Here is a 5,271-nt window from a genome sequence, read left to right on the forward strand (position 1 = left end):
CCGGCGCGGCGGCGCGGCCTTTGAAGTCGGCGGCTGCCGCTTTCATCCTTTCTTCTTTCCCTCGCAGGCCCTTTGTGTGACTAAATTTGGCAAGAATATGGATCGGAGCCAGGCTTTCCACGTGTGCTCCCAGCTCCCAGCTGAGAAGGCCAAGGGTTCTCTTCCGGGTAAGGAGACAGGGAGAAAGATCAAAGAGTTTGGGGAGCTGGATCTGAAATGTGAATTGAAAATAAAAATCAAGCCTGGACACATTCCAGTTTCTAAAGCAAAACCAACCCTCCGCAGAGGCCGCCTCACTGGGGCGCCCCCTCTCTCTCTGGTCCCTTGGCTGTCTCCCTTTTCTCTCCCCGCAACCATTCCTGAGCTCCGGGATAAAACCGAACAGAGGGAAACACTTAGTTCTTCCAGATTTTGTTTTGCAGTAATTTTATTAGGGAAAATCGCTCGTTCATAATTACCGTTATGTGAAGCTAAATTTCTTCAGCCATAAATACTGTCTTATTTCAGTATTTTTCTCACTTGTTCTGTGGCCACACTTGGAAGAAAACGCTGACACACGCGTGTGCACGGTGCATTATTTCTGCACACACTATGGAGCACGGCATCGTGACCTGCCCTGAAGTTAGAGTGCAAAACCAGTGTTCGTGTCTTGATTAATGCAGTGTGGTCGGTTGATCTCTGATTCGAAATCCTCTCCTCGGTGAGACTATGGGGAACTTTGCCTGCAGCACCCAGGCAGGACCCTTGCTCTCTTTGTGCTGAAATCTCGAGGTCCCTGCTCCAATACCCTCGGGAGCTGGGCTCTGCTGTTTCAGAGGTAACCCATAAACAGGCAGTCTTTTAAAATAGCATGACGCAGACTCAGAAACCCCCACTGGGGAGGGCTCTGCCCGGCTGTGGAGTCATGGTGACCTCAGGCAAGCCTGTTCACCTCCCCAGACTCAGTTTCTCATCTGAAAGGAGTGTAACCTGCTACCTGGTGAGATAATGCATGTGAAAGTCCTGCAAAGAAAGGCGTGATTAGTCCACAAAGCACAGGTGACCCTTTTAAGGGGCCTGCTCAGTTGCAAAACTAAAAGCCCCTAAAGGTCTAAGAACGCTTGCCCCAGGAGCAAGTTGGGGCGGTGTCTGCTGTGGTTTGAATGTGCCCCCACAGTTGGGACATCTGTTGGAAGGCTGGACCATGGCCCACATGGAAGGGTTCCAAGTTCAGGTCTAAAGACCACCCTGAGTGCACCTGATACCTGATACACAGGTGCCGTGGTCCTGGGCTGTCTGAGGCTGGGACTAGATTGTGATTTGGGGACCCCGTTAAAGGTTCTGTTTTTCTCTCTTTTACTCCTGGAAAAAATAAACACTAGAAAAGAAAGGACAAGTCCCTGTGGGGGAATGGGGTTGGGCTGTGAAGGCATTAGAAGTGGAAGCCTAGTCTGGGGTGCTGAACGGTGTGGGCTGGGAGGGCGGTGGGGGTTCCGTAAAGTGGGGGTTTCATCTGGGCCTGCGGAGAGAGTCCTGGGAGTGTTAGAAGAGCGTGCACACACAGCCCCCAGGGTGCCTTGGGAGGCCCTCAGCTCCACTGGGACTCTGCAGTGTCCACCACCGAGAAGGCCCTCATCCTGACCTTGGACCCCCCAAACCAGGAACTAAATACATCTCTGTTCTTTGTAACCCCCAGATGTGGGCATCTCTGTTACCAGCAATGCGGTGGGGTGGATGGTCACACTCGTGCACCCACTGTTGGGAGCCCCTCCACACGGCTCAGCAGTTGTGTTACAAGGCCATGACAACCATGGCGGCGTTTGCTACCCCCACGGGGGTGTGATGAGAGATGGACCGTTCCCAGGAGAGAGGGAGTACACCCTGCCCCGTGTTCACGGTGCGCTCTTAACGACCTCGCAGGTGGGCGAAGGCGCGTGGCCCTGGAAACAAGGTGTGCGCCCTTGGACGCCGCATGCATGGGTTCCAATTCAGCCTCAGTCCAGTGGCCCGAGGGTGGGGTCACACACCCAAGACTGCAGCACTCCCCATGGCGGCCAGAGCTCGGGTGTGGAGGAGTGAGGGGGAGGTGTGTCAGAGCTCTCCTGGGGACAGCCACACCCCAGAGTCTGTGTGTGAGAGAGGCAGAGGCTGACGGGGTAGCGAAGCTTCCATCTGGGACTGGGTGTGACGACCAGGTGCTTATGCGATCCTTTCTAACCTAAGGTGACCCCGCCACCAGTGGAGCCATTTCCTGGGCTTGGCCTCCTGAGACAAAGTGATGGAAGAAAAGGGGGTGCCCGGTGTGCCCATCTCCTTTGCTGTGCCCCCGGGATGCCCAGGGTGCAGAACCCCCTGAGGTGCCACATCTCAGCAGGCAGACCTGCCAGGCATGCTGAGCGGCTCTGGCAATCGGGCTCCTCATGTTTTAGCACGCTTTCCCCAAATGTTTAGGTTAGGAGATGCCGGTCAAGTTCGTTGATCAACTTTGTATTTCCCTTTTGCTCCTCTTTACAGATGTGGCCTTTTTGAAATTCAAGTCCTGGCCAAAAGAGGAACACGGACCGGACACTGAGGATTCTGTCTTCTTTGAAGGGGTGCGGGTAGAGAGGAACTGAAAATACTCGAGGAAAACCTGGGGCCCTCTGCTGAAGGAATTAAGCTCCGAGGACACCAGCGTGGCTAAGGGATTTACTGTTTTTTAAGTGTATTTATCTATTTCAAGACAGAAACAGAGACGACGCCACAAGGGTCCTGATTCCCCCACGTGGCGTGGGCACACATGAGCTGGCCTCCTCAGGAAGGTCTCTGGACAGCAGCCCGGACCCTCCCCGCCGGGGTCCTCCCTGTGCTGTCAGGCCCCCAGGATGCACTGAAGCAGCTGTTTCCCAGAGATCAGAGTCCCCAGTGGGTATGGGAATGGAGGAGTTTCTGCAGTCCTGGTAAACGCATCTCCCACGGGGCCTGGATCCTATTCTCGGCCCCCTGGGCTCTGTCGGCGTTGAGAAAGCACCTAATCCCGGTCTGAGGTTAGAAGCCAAAGCCACAACCTCCTGGCCTGCAGGCGAGAGCAGCCCCCAGAGCCTGCGGAGATACAGCGAGCGGGTCATTTGTCTTCCTGTGGCTCTGCGTAAATCCAGCTGCGTGGTTGCAGCCTGCCTTTGATGTGTGTCATCTGTACATTTTAGTGCTCCAGGAAAGTGCCTGTCAGGGTCTACGTCCAACGCCCACAGAACGCACCCACACGAGCACAGTGAAGCGTGAGTGGAATAATGTTCCAGAGAGTTCCATCAGAGTAAACAGACCAACCTGGAGGGTCGGGAAGAGCCTCCTTTTTCTTGAGACTTGACTTTTGGGCATCCTTGTGACTGGCTTCTATTTGTTTCCAGCCGAAGCTGGGAGCAGCTCCCAATCTTCTTTTACCCTAGAGGTGGGACTTGGCCCAGGCCACATTTGACCCAGAGGATGCTCTGTTTTGAAGTACTTCTGTCCGTAAAAACCGACTCACCAACTGACCTTATCTTTACTGGTGTCTACATTTATCCGGGACACGGCCCGTTTCTAGTTCTCTCCTGAACTCCGTTTGGCTTGTCCAGCCATGCTCAAACTCACAATTAACAATGTTCAAGAGTGAATTCAGAAAGCAGAGAGAGCCGATGCAAGTAGTGTAGGCTACCACCACCATCTGGCCCGCTGCGCACTTGTCTCGGGTGAAAACGAGCTAATTTGCTTTATGTGAGTGTGACGTACGGGTCTTGCCAGCCAACCTGCCAGTTACAGCACTCCAGCGCCCCCTTAGGAGAAGTGGCGGGAGCCCTGGAGCAGAGCTGAGTGGGCTCCCGGAGGCGGTCATCCCTGCCAGTTCAGATAACTAGACTCCCAACCGTAATTCTGGCTTGAGTTATCCGGATACTTCATCTTTTCAGTTCCAGTTCTCTGCATAATTCAAAGGTTGTGTTGCCTGGTGGTGTAGGAACCGCAAGTCTGATGGTGGTGGAGTTGCACCTCGCTGAGGCTCTATCCTCCCACCCAAGCTCTCCTTGCGCCCCACAGCTGCCTCCTCCCAGTCTCTGCTCACACTCTGGCTGGACTCCATGCAAGCCCCACAAGGGCTCAGGCTTCCGAGAGCGGTCAAAGCCGCATATCACCTCCCCAAGTGGCTCCCAAGCCCTCACCTGGCTTCAGGCTCCCCTTCTTGATCTCCAGCACAGCCAGCTGCCCAGCCACACCTGCCGTGTCATGGGCACTGTTGGTCTGTAGTGCCTGCCTGCAGCAGCTCCGGCCCGAGGGGTAGAGGGCTCTGTTATGATGCAGTTGTGAAACTAAACAGTTTGGCATTTCTAACTGAATATTGCTGATATTTAGAAAATGTAGTGTTTTTAGTATAGTCCTTTATCTGACCATCTGTGGAACCCAATTCTTAATTTAAATACACATGGGTTCTTCATTAAAAAAAAAAAATGATGGGGCCAGCAGGAGGCGTGATGGTTACGGCGCTGGTCTCGTACATGGCCGACCACAGTCCAAGTCTCGGACCTGGCCACTCGCTTTCTCTCTCTCTCTCTCTCTCTGTCTCTGGTGAGTGCACATTCCCTATATAGAATTTTAAAAATAATAATAAATAAAATAAAAGCAATTATTTTAAGAAAAATAAAATTAGAGAGAGTAGAAAACCCATATTATGAGAAAACCGCATAGATTCAAAATTGTTTTGCACCAAAATCAATGAACTTAATTACAGTGTTTTACATATTAGGTAAGCTATTGCCACAGTTCTTTGCCTGTAATTGCTGGGCAACAATTAGTTCAAGGGTGTTGCTGAGTTTTCTGAGTATTTTTCTACATTCTAAGTAATGGACTTGCTGTACGTTGATTTTCTGTATAATGTAAATTTGCCAAACTTGCAACTTTCTAAGAGTCGTCCAGCATCAGAGGTTTCTTAGAAAATGTCAGAGTGTCTTCAAAAAGTTCTTGGAAAATGCGTATTATTAAAATAATCTATGCGAAGTTTTGTTTCAATTTTTTATTGCATCAGAATAAGCTTGTACTGTAATTCCGTTTCGCATGAACTTTTGAAGGCCCCTCCTCTGCAGGACCAGACCCACTCCACTCCAGCCTTTATTCCCAACCACAGTTCCTCGAGGGCTTGGTGGTACATGGGGCAGGTCGCCTTCTCTGTCCTGTCCTGGGTTTTTCATCAAAATAAGGCATTAGCTTAGGCTCAGGCAAATGCATGGCAGCTGCAGACGTCCATTCCCCATCCTCACGTGACGCGGAGATGAAGGTGCACCGGAA

At 51.9% G+C, this 5,271-nt stretch overlaps 1 long non-coding RNA gene across 1 annotated transcript; it reads left to right on the forward strand.

The window, feature by feature from the left end:
- Positions 1–71: 71 nt before the first annotated feature.
- Positions 72–4,953, forward strand: LOC114004733 (uncharacterized). The gene is made up of 3 exons (XR_003546806.1): positions 72–167; positions 1,676–1,899; positions 2,494–4,953. It is a non-coding gene; the product is annotated as an uncharacterized LOC114004733 (long non-coding RNA).
- The last annotated feature ends 318 nt before the right edge of the window (positions 4,954–5,271 follow it).

Source organism: Tupaia chinensis, unplaced genomic scaffold, assembly GCF_000334495.1.
Source record: "Tupaia chinensis unplaced genomic scaffold, TupChi_1.0 Scaffold139767_1, whole genome shotgun sequence".
NCBI classification, from domain to species: domain Eukaryota; kingdom Metazoa; phylum Chordata; class Mammalia; order Scandentia; family Tupaiidae; genus Tupaia; species Tupaia belangeri.